The sequence below is a fragment of the Anarhichas minor genome, unplaced genomic scaffold, assembly GCF_050575085.1.
Source record: "Anarhichas minor isolate MPS153535 unplaced genomic scaffold, ASM5057508v1 ptg000136l, whole genome shotgun sequence".
Lineage (NCBI taxonomy): Eukaryota > Metazoa > Chordata > Actinopteri > Perciformes > Anarhichadidae > Anarhichas > Anarhichas minor.
In genome coordinates, this window is record NW_027466582.1 from 6,794,948 (window position 1) to 6,807,253 (window position 12,306).

The following is a 12,306-nucleotide window of genomic DNA, read 5'->3' on the forward strand; positions in this document are numbered from 1 at the left end:
TGGTGGGTATTACACTACCAGGTGTAAAAAAACAATCACAAATATGCAATGGCACATCATATTAAATATCTGACCGCAAGGTGGCGCTATCAGTCCCTGGTGGTCTAGTGGTTAGGATTCGGCGCTCTCACCGCCGCGGCCCGGGTTCGATTCCCGGTCAGGGAACTACTTTTTTTCCGCTAACTAGCCAAAATTCATTTGCGCCTTTATACTGTCAAGCAGAGCTAAACTGACCGGTTTTATATCAATACGCCACAGCTGGACCACTACGTGTGCAATCCGTTGCCACACGCAGAGAGCTGTATTACAGGTCAATCAACCAACTCAAGTTGGTTTAATTTATATGGTCCAATAACGCAGATCGCAAATTTGCAGCAAGGGGTTAGCGTACTGTACCTCACACGATGCCATCCATCCTTAGTCCCTACAGTGCAATAAATGACTGGAGTTAAAATAAAAGCCTAAAATATGCCTCCTTTTCTGTACAAAGCATTAACGTTATCCCATTGCATTTACTGATTTCTTTACCCATTGAAAATAAGATATTGTCTTCAATGTTTGTCTCTTGAAAATTATACTTTATTTTGCAATGCTTCACTCACACACACACACACACACACACACACACACACACACACACACACACACACACACGGTATTATTGCATGACCTCTTGGACTGTCCCAACTCAGAGCTCTTGACTTTGCCACTACCTGACCGACTCCTAATTCTACCGCTTGGTGGCGACAGTTCCCAACAAATGCTACTAGAAACAAGGGTCTCAATATGTGAAAGATGTCATATTGTATTAAGTACAACAGTCCGCAGCCTACATAAAATATATTTCATATTAAAACAGCCTCCACCATAAGAACCCTTTAACAAACATGGGCTTTTTAAAATTTCTCTTTACAAGTTAAAAAGAACAACAACATTCAAAACTGTCTGTGTTGATTCAGTAAAGAGTAACGAGAGTAAAGCATTTTATACTGAGAAGACTCAGGTGAGGGAACAATTATTAGATGTCTTTTACATTTGTTTTGTATCATGTTTTCAGTTTGCACATCGACCCCAACTAATATATATATATATATATACACGTATATATATATATAAAATCTAATAATATATCTCAAATATAATTAAGATATAAATATAATGTAGTGATAATTCCCACTCACTCCTTTCATGAAAGCTTAGTTGAAGTGAACAATGAGATAATGTGTTTGTGGAGCTTGGGTCCCAGAGAGCCCTCTTAGGTGGGACAGACAGAGACCCCCGCTGCAGGCCCTCTCATTGGACAAGGCCGGAGTTAACCAGTTCCTGGCTGGCTATGTATCTTTGCAGTTATTTTGACAGGCGTTATCATTGTGAGAGAGGAGATAAGTTGTCTTAGGGATCGCCATGGCGCCGGTGTGTCCCTCCTCCGTCCTGCTCAGACTCCCATCGACCCCTCTCCACCCCCTCCTCTCTCCCTACCCTGCTTGGAGCAAAGGATTGTGGGGGACTGTTTGGTTGGGAGCAGGGTTTTTGTTGGCAGGGACCCCGGGGCTCTGTGTATCATCGTCCCCCTTTAGGACCACCAAATCGTCATTTGACTCAGCAAATGGACCGCCATGTCCAACTCCCAAACGTCGCCGTCCACATTCTATTAAATGTTCTCTCTTGCTCCTTTCCCTTATTTCTAATATTTTTCTTCAAGTTGTGTATTGCAAGGTTATTCTTCTCCTTCCTGGACACACAGACATGGCTTCGAAAGCTCAAAGATAAAAAAAAAAAAAGGAAGTCACGCTAAGGCAGACGGAGTAGCACAGTTTAGCTGAATTTAAAGCACTACAAAAAGCCAGGGATGAGCTCTAAACTTTTGACTCTTTAATTAATGTGTAATGTTTTCAAGATGTTGCTCAGACAGGGGCTGTAAAAATAATCGTCTAAGTCCACATCAAACCAACAGCATACCTGGTCTCTCTGTCATATGAGATCTGGACAGTACTCATTTTAGCCACTGATATTAGAATCTTTACGGCACTGTCCCGTCAGGGCCCACAAGCAGCTTGGTAGCATTACAGCGTCTGCTTTTTTGTGTTAATATTACTGCTACACACACACACACACACACACACACACACACACACACACACACACAAAAGAAAATATGAAGCACATTTTCAGGCCATAAATCTTCATGTTTGTATTTGTGCCACTGAGATGGCATATGTGTTATTGTTTATGCCTAATAGTGCCATATCCAGTACACATTTAGATATTATCTCATCTTATTTGTGTCTGCTGTTGCAATAGGAGACCTAAACAGTCAGAGTGACTTTCATCCAGTGCCTTGCTTTGCCATGTCAGCGCACGTAAAGAGACTATCTTGCTTGTATCTTTTAGAACTGTTGTGATCACAGCGGTCTGACCCAGCACAGGCCTTGGAGAGATTTGAAATCATTTTACTCAGACGTCATACACTTCTAGCTTAGACTACAACCACTGATAACTTCAAGTACACTGTGGCAGCAGGAAGCTGCAAAACCTAAACATTGAAAAAGGATATGTCACAGAAACGATAATTGATAGGAATTATGGGAGCCGTAATTCCCTTCTATAAATCAAACCTGTGGGGAAAAAAAATGCAGATTTGCAGTTTTTCTATCTGTGTCTTTATAGGAAGACGATTTTTGAGCAGTAAACCAATTTGGAGAAGAAATCTGTGAGAGAGAGCTGTTCCCTTCGAGGATTGAGAGTCCCACTTAACTACACAGCTAAGTGAATCAACTGACAAAGCTAACGTTAGCTCGCTAATGTAATCCCTGTTTAGGGTGGAGAGTGTAAGAAGTAATGGGTCAACACAGCTGACATGACAAATGATTAAAACGCTGTTTAATATCAAATATACAGTATCAAATATTTTTAATTATATTTCACATAAACAGCACAATATACATTAAATTACAAAACCATATTCTAATAACTCAATGACCAAATAACAGAGTTGCTAACAGATGTTTAATAGCAACCGATTTAAGGTTCCTGAAGTCTCCGCTAGAACACATTCTCACGGCAGGTCCTGAAATAGTCACACACTTTTAATCTTTTGATTCATGTCGGCAACACTTATTTTCAAAAGAAAATTGTGTCGCTCATCACAACTTTGAAACTATTTTGGAACTTTCTTTTGTGCCTTCTCTGCGTTTTTGTTTTTTATGATGGTTGAGACAACATTACACCACAAAACAAAGGTTAGGTTTAAGTAACAAAACCACTTAGGTTTAGGGAAAAACGCCACAAACGCGTCACCTAACAACAATACAATGAGGTAGTAAAATGTCAAATAGAACCCAAACCACAATCGTATGTTTTTTTTTTTTTTGCAAACTAGTCCGCTTTAGAGGTGATGGTAGGCACATTTCTTTTGGCAGAGCCAGGTTAGCTGTTTCCCCTCTGTTTCTAGTCTTTGTGCTAAGCTAAGCTAATTGACTGTTGATTATAGCTTCATACCTACCAGACACGATTATGATACTCTCATCAAATTTTTTGGCAAAAAAGTGACTGAAACTAAGCAGCAGTTACTAAGAACTCAGATATTTAAAAAACTTGTATATGACGCATCACAAGCTGCAACCGTCTAGATGTGATGGAGACACATTTATCACTCCCTTGGTGGTCTATGAGAGTCCAGAGTAAGTGAAAGACCACCTTCTAGGTTACCATGAGGTTAATGACCCCCCCCCCCCCCCCACACACACACACACACTGGCTACTTGCACCAGTCATTTAACAAAGACAGAGAGGGGAATGAAAGTGATGGAGACACGGCATGAAACGGCTCCATACTGTATACCATCCAGTGCCACTACACCCACTGTCAATCTGCCAAGTCAGCTGAGGCACTGCAGCCATGATCTTTGACCCAGGAACTACACGATGGGGGAAAGGTTATCAATGTCGGGGTTTTCGTTCTCGAAGTTAAACGTCCAGACGGTGCAGGAGCCACACCTCGAGGAAGGAGCAGACGGTGTAGGAAACCTAAAGGAGAGATGGATATTAAGCACTACATCACCCTCTCAAACGCACTTCTCACACAGACACACACACACACACACACACACACACACACACACACACACACGCTCATCAGTGTTTTTGATCACATGACCATGGTAGGGGAGCAAACAGTGCATGGTTGTTTAACCTCCTTATCAGTGGTGTTGTAACAAGTAGAGGAACACACAGGCTGACCTCCACACACGCACACAAACAAGAAACCTCACCAAAGCTCTGAAAATCGAACACTAAAAAGGACGTATGTTCATTTTCTGAATTGTATAACCTTACTTGACGTTCCACAGTTCATCCTAACAGAGGTCTACCTGACACTTAGGGAAGCCATGATAATGAGTACAGATCATGACCTATTAGCTAACATTTCTAATAAATCTCCCTCTGCAGCCCTTAACTCTCCTCTGATCTCATCTGCCATGAAAAGAGAGGCTCGTTCTGTACAGTAACCATCTCTTTCCAGAAGAAAAAGCACAGATAAAACTTTGAGCCCCAGCAAACATACCTGTATGAATTATGACTGTGGCTGCTCATTGATGATTGTGCGATAAGTCAACTTTTCATGTACAACGTATGTATTCCTTTGAGAGGCAAAGGATATAAGGGGCTATGTTGAAGGTAACTTGGAGTGTGTGCTTACTGAGTGTTTACATGTGTATGCCTTTTGATGTGTGCGTGTTCTAGCGTGTGTGTGCGCTCATACATGCACTCCCACTCTCACACTCAGACTCTCGTTAGACCAAGCCAGCGCCACATCAGTCCATCATCACAGATATGGCTTGTGGTGAGATAGCAGGTCTGGCGGCGCACAAGACATTTTGTCCACTCTGTCATGTTTACTTATAATGATAAGCTTTGATGGATTCCCCCGCAAGCTATAGACGCCACGGTGCACACACGCACACGCTCACCGATTCACACGTGCACACTATCACGCATTACCAGAAAAAGACAGATCGACAAATTTCCAATATTAGCAATAAAAACTAGTCAAAGAAATAAATTATACCGACAAACACATGTCTGAACAGACGAAGACCAAAAGGCCTCAGAGGGTTAAAGGTCACACTTAGAGGTTGTTGTGTTTTGTAATCATCTTGGGAAGAAAGATATCTTTTGAATAACTAATGAAAACGTTTAAAAAAAAATGATTTGGCACTACGGAGACCGGTCAAAGTGTTGTGGGCACAAGAGAAGGCCAACGAACTGTCAAGTGAAGGGAGTAGATGTGTTTAGAAATGTATTCATTGTGTGATATTTTAAAAATCTAACAAAGCAGGTCCATGGGAAATGTTTCACAAGCTCAAATGTTTCTATAATTTACTATAAAATACTAGTGTTACACTCAGTAATTAAAGTTAAAAGGCCCAGTATACTCTATGAATTTGGTTCAGTCTGAATTAAACGCGGTCTTTGGCAGACTCCATGTTGCACTCTGTGATCTGTTGGTCGGCCTGTACAATGTTTCCATTGGGTCGGTTTACTTTAGCCTGGCGTGAGGCCAGACCACAGACTGGCTCACTACAACTGTTCTGGACCAATTAAAGAGACTAATGAGGCTTATCATGACAGCCCCCCCCCCCCCCCCCCCCCCTCCCCCCAGCTGATCACATGACACCTACTGTCTCTGATTGATGATCAAGCACTTTGTTTCTGTTTGTGATTCATTTACAATGTCTGTTAGTGAATCAATCACTGCTGTCTTGCCACTTTTAGACGGAAAATGCAAATTTGGGACACAGAGTTGAGTCTGGGTGAAAACCATCGTCTCTGAGTGCTGAATGACGGTCAAGCCCCTCTTTAAGCTTTAATATGGGAATTGCCACCAAGAACAGTATGTCTGCCTAATGAAGTTTTTAGAGAGCAGTGTTTACTTGTTCACGAGGCCCCGAATCCTTTGTTTAGAAAAGCTTTGGTGCCGATACAGACTCAACAGTTCTATACATCTATACAGTTGGAATAGTTTTGATGCCAGTACACCGACCAGAATAACTGCATCTTAAGGCACTTGTGCATTAACTTTAAAGTCCTCAACCAACCAAAATAATTTCATAAAAATGTCCTGTACATATTTTTCAGCGCACTTGTTGACAATTCCAATACATCATAAATAATTTCTTTATGTTGAATACAAAGAGGGTCGTAGACTGCTGCCACAGTCATATGTAGCAGTAGGAAGTTGCATTTTACTTAAGCTCCTTTTTAGAGCGCACCTTAAGTTCACACTTTTGTTTTTCCCTCTTATAGTTTACAGTTATTCATACCCAAGGACACAACAGCCACTGGTGAAATTCAGGGAGTGTGTGTCTGACAAAGAGGGTGAGAGAAAATGCCAGCGAAAGGTGGAGGAGAAGAAATAAGCAACTCAGAAACAACGGTCTGATTCTTATTTTACATCTCACCCCTCCTCACGCTCTGTCAAGGCCACTCTTTTCTTCCTCCTACTTGTTCGGCCGAGAAGAGGTCAGAGTAAGTGAGAGAGCAATAGACACACGCAGGCAGACACACACACACACCGCAACCGTTACAAATCTTCTCCGCCTTATCGAGGAAAACACACTGATAAGCGTGTCTCCACTCCCCATCCGACAGATCCATCTCCGAAAACATCTGAGACACACGTAGGAAAGACCTGGAAATATATTTCTGTGTAACTGGCAGTTTGATGGTTCAATCCCCTCCCATTACTGTAAATGAGTCAAACCAGAGTTGATCTGTGGAGTAGGGTTGAGTTGGTTTCATTTGGTACACTGATGTTGAGGGATGATAATTAACAAGGTTTAGATGACATGCGTTGTGTGTGTGTGTGTGTGTGTGTGTGTGTGTGAGTGTGTGTGTGTCTGTGTGTTTGCACATGTTGGGAGTGCTGCACCTGCAGCTAATGATGTGAAACTTGCCAAACTCATCTGCTGCTGGCCTCCACGCTCCACTCACTCCCCTCAGATCAAACTTGCACCTGTTGACCCGTACAAACACACTCACACACACGCACGCACGCACACACGCACGCACGCACACACACACACACACACACACACACACACACACACACACACACACACACACACACACACACACATTTTACAGATGCTATTTTTTGGGATGATATTCCAGCACTCAGGGGTAAGTGCCTCCTTAACCTATTCTCAAGCAATTAATCCCCTGGATTCCATGTTTCATGGACTAACACTAACCCTGACATCATACATAATCTGTCAAGTGCACTGCAACTGCACTGTCTTATATGGAGATATGAGCTGACAAATGTCAAAAAGAAAGTTAACCTCAGTTTTATCTTCAAACTAAATGGCATAATATCTGTCATATACAGTTTTATCAGGCTGATAAGGTGCCTGGGGAATTGATTTCTAAGGGGGGAGGTATAAAACGGGTAACTTATGATGCATAAAGTGATTCCATGAACTTGTGCACTTCATTTTTGTGAAGTGGAAGTAAGAGGTATTGCAACAAACATGATGGAAGATAACAAAGTACAGTTATATTGCTACCTCGGGACATATTTGATGCAGAAAGACTTTTATAGAAGTGGATGAGAAGATGAGAAATATTCAGCCCTTGGGAATTTTGATAAGAAACAGCTCATTAACTGAACTATTTATATCTGCTGTGGATGAGATACTTGTGTTTATTTTAGGCTCAAACGATTACAGAGTCTATGGAAGATGCTTGTAATAGAAAGATGTGAACATATATGAACAAAAGCAGTTTGTATGCATTTAAATATGTGTATGTTCCCCTTTAGATGTGCTGTAGATATATACACATGGATCAGTGTCAGGGCATTTTAGAAATACTCAGTCAGGAGTCACCCCAAACATCTCATATTTATTTGGTGAACTGTTCATTTATGATTTTTGTAAATTGTTTTCCGAACATAAAGAACTTTATTGTGTTTCATAACAATCTCCACACCTGCAGAAATAACATTTTGAAGGTGACTTGCTGAAGCCTTTATTTTCTCTATTTCATTATTATTCATCCGAAAAATAACCAAATGCAACAATTATTGGTCTCAGCTTAAGAATATCTAAGTGTAAGTTTTTAACTGTAGAAACTCTCCCCAAATTCACAAGAAGTGTGTGTGCTTCCACAAATTAAGCGTACATCCTCACCTCTGTGTGTGTGTGTGTGTGTTCTCGTGGTGGACGTGCGGGGCCACTGGGTCGAGGTGGGCTGGGTCCGCGGTTCCCACAGCCTGTGTGGAGGCAGCCTCTGCCGCGCTATCAGCCTCCGTCTCCGGCCCCCCCAGCACCAGCGGGCCCCCCTGACGTCAGCCCTGGCCTGATAACGGGGTCCGCAGCAGTGGGGGCGGGAGGAGGAGGAAGGGGGAGATGGAGATGGAGGGATGAGGTGGAAGGAGAGCGCCCGGCAGGGAGGGAGGGAGGGAGGGAGCAAATGGGGTTACACTAACAGAGCCAGTGGTGGATAAGACCCTCAGACAGATAAGACAGAGCAGAGTGTGGAGCCTCTTTTGTTTTCCACTGTTCCTCCTGTCTGGTGGCTTCTCCCTTCTCCTCCTCTCCGACATTCTCTCTTTTTCTCTCCACTTCTTTTTTTTCAGACGCAACCAATTTGTTAAATCTTTCTCCTCCACCAATCCATCCTCTCCTTGTCCAAACAGAACTATTCCTGCTGTTATCGGGCTTGTGCGCTACGACCGTCCCTGGATTGAGGGACCTTTTCTCCTCTCGCTTCCTCATTGTGTTTTTGTTTTCTCTCCCAGTGTTTTGAGAGAGGGGGGGGGGGAAGCCTGCCTTTGACTGACAGCAGAAGACAGTTTTTTGACATTGATAAAAAAAGTTCTCACACTTGTTTCCAAATCCTCTGTCCTTCTCTCGTTCTTTCACCATCACACTCTGCATCGCCGTGCACCACCCTGACAGCTCTTTGACCCTCTCTGCATGAACTCTGCATGAACCCTTCAAAGACACCAGAACCCATTGTTTTGATGATGTCACCTCACCTTTACCTAACCTGAATCTTACCCCTAACTTGCCCCTCCACGTTCAAACAAAAAAGCTTTCTCTCTGCAACTAGGCCCGGTGTATCAGCATATTAAACACCGTCTTTGCATTTGTGTGTGTGTGTGTGTGTGTGTGTTCCCTATTTGCTCTTCAGGCCTTTGCTAGCCTGCGGACTTTGGCCACTGCTTATCACAGGGAGAGGTTCTGGGTTCCCTGAGTCTTCACTGCTAAAAATACACTTGCTACAGCTCACATACACACACAAACATGCACACACATTCTGGGTGTCATGGGGCACCCCTCTATAAGGCTGTCGGGCAGATATTCAGCCGACATGATTGGTCAGTGGTGCATTTTGCACATGGAGCCATCTGTGCAAAGCTCACTTGATTATAACGAGTCACTCACAGAACTCCTTTAAAAATATTCTCATTTTTAAAGCCGGCATTTGAGGAAGCAGCACCCAGGAGTGGAATTTTAAATATTATCATACAAGCGTCCAAGAAATATTCAAACGTTGCCAAGGCGAGTGCGTTGCTTTACAAGCAGCGAACACCATCAGAACCAAAACGGGGGTTTTGATAATTGAATTCTTATCGTCTGTAGTTGGAGTGTTGTGTGATGTGTTTGCGCTGCTCTTCAAACAGTGCGAACCAAGACTTCAATTCAACACTTGAGCCCTGCAACTGAGGAGTTAATAATTTATTCAAAAAAGAAACACACTCCTGGTTAATGGTGTGTGTGTGCGTGTGTGTGTGTGTGTGTGTGTGTGTGTGTGTGTGTGTGTTAGTAAGACAGAGAAAGAGATGATCTGTGTTGCTGAAGCCAAGGTGTCTTGCTGATCAGACTTGTGTCTCCTCAGTGAATCCCTATCCGTACCTATTCAAACACACTTAATCCACAAGCATAACATACAGATACCTTAGAATAACACACACACACACACACACACACACACACACACACACACACACACACACACACACATACACACATATACACACAAAGAGACATGATCCCACAAGAATATTGCACTTATTTATAGAAAATAAATTCTGATAAATTCACCTGATAAAAACCTTATTAACCAAATTACTTTTCAATGCTTAAAAATCTAGTGCTTGCACTTCCATACGACATAATTGGATATGTTGCTTTTGTAAGATATGTATAATATAAACTGAAGTTAGTGGATAGTTTTGATATTTCAATGTAAGAATGAGCGCAGCAGAAACGTGGCGTTAGTCAGACAGAGACCCGTTTGGTGATCAGAGTTGAGAGCAGAGCTTTGATGTCCCCAAGGGGCAATTAGGTTTACAGCAGTCAAACAAAACAAAACCATGTTGAGAAGCAGCGAGAAGCCAGACAGGGGACAGTCCCGTTCGTAACTGTTGACTGGCCAAATTATAATTTAATTTAAATAGCCAATCGTTAACAGAATAATCTTTTTTTGTGTGCACATGCTGTTCTGCTTACTGCAAACTTTTGTAAAATGTCAAATTTGAAAGGTCTGGCTCAATAAAGTCAGTCATTCAGAAAAGTCAGTTGAGGTTTATCAAACAAGTGTCAAGCAAGAAAGTTGAATGGATAAACAACACAAAAGGGACTTTGAGAGTCGTCAGACGTAATCAGAGGTCTTCATGAGCCCATTTGACAGACAATGGGTTGTTATTGATTAGCACTGTTTCATCATTACCAATATCACATGAGTGGATCCATGTAGATCAATCTGATCAGATATAACATGGTGATGTCAGCAGGAACAGATGCAGACAAGAAACACGTTCTGCTTACTTTGCAAAACATGCTAATGAAGAAAACCAAAGAGTATGACTGAGTGTGTGTGTGTGTGTGTGTGTGTGTGTGTGCGTGTGTGTTTCCCTGGCCTCTGTTGGCCTATATTGACAGCGTATTCTACCTCCTGGGTTTTCCTGCTTCTCCGTTTGAGGTCTTCTTCCTGGAGCCAGGAGTCTAATAGTCTCAGTGAGCATGTTTGAGTGTGTGTGTGTGTGTGTGTGTGTGTGTGTGTGTGTCCAAACCAGGCACCAGGAAAGCTGTCCCCGTCTTGGCTGGGGCAGAGATTCAATCATTTGGGGTCGGTGACTTACTTTGGCCCTTCTTCCTTGCACACACAAACGCGCGCACACACACACACACACACACACACACACACACGCACGCACACACACACACACACACACACAAACACAAACACACACACTCTGTGTCTGCTGCTGTCTGCCACATACCAGCATCTCTATCTAGTCCCTCACCAACACCTCCTCATTAATGCACACTGAAAACACACAGTTGCACAGAATAGTGGTTATAACACACACACACACACACACACACACACACACACACACACACACACACACACACACACACACACACACACACACACTCACACACACAGAGTTGTCATGGGTTCTGGCCTCTATCACTGTCAGTGATACAGCCTGGCATGTGCAAACACACAAATGAAAACACTCACTGTACGTTACAATAACAGACAAAAAGGACGAACTATGCTTGATTTTTTTTGACTTTTTGTAAACTTCTCACCCTGTATTTGCTCTGATTAGACTGAACTGTTGGGTTTAGTTCTCCTACAGGGGAAGCCTTGCTGCTTAGTCGAAACTTATCTTGCCCAGCAAACTTCTCGTACAACATGTAAAACTATAGAAACACAGGCTGAGCCTATATAGGCATACATTACCTGGAACCATAAACGCATGAATCATTTCTGACTGTGGTGCTACTTTAAGCCCTCGCAGGCCAACAGGGGCCCACGCCTTGATATTATTAGCCACCAATTGGTGGTTCTGTTATCAGCCAGCAGTTACACATTGATGACAGTTCCCTATTTCCATTGAGGCAATATTGCTCTATTTGCCTTGACTTCTACAAGAGAAAGAGTGGGGAGTGAATCAATACTGCTGTATACGGTTATAGGTTATTGTATAAGGTTAATGTACATATAGATAGATGGTGGGTGTCACCAGACTTCTGTAGTCCGCACCTCATCTCTCTCTTGGTGCATATATTTAGTTTTTTTTAACTGGAGTTCAGTTGTTTTAAAAGTGCAATGCTAAATCAGCGGACTCTTTTTAAAGGGCCTGCAGTTAAATGATGCACCCATGCAGGTGTTTTCAACCATGTTACATGATTAGAGCTCTTCTCTGAGCTACTTGATTAACATGTTTTGATGCACCTGTTGCAGTGGGACAATTTGCATGTGGGTCTTTTTTTTTTAGCA

General features: G+C 42.6%; 1 non-coding gene across 1 annotated transcript; it reads left to right on the forward strand.

Moving 5' to 3' along the window:
- The first annotated feature begins 93 nt into the window (after positions 1 to 93).
- trnae-cuc (transfer RNA glutamic acid (anticodon CUC)) lies at positions 94 to 165 on the forward strand. The gene has a single exon. It is a non-coding gene; the product is annotated as a tRNA-Glu (tRNA).
- Positions 166 to 12,306: the final 12,141 nt, after the last annotated feature.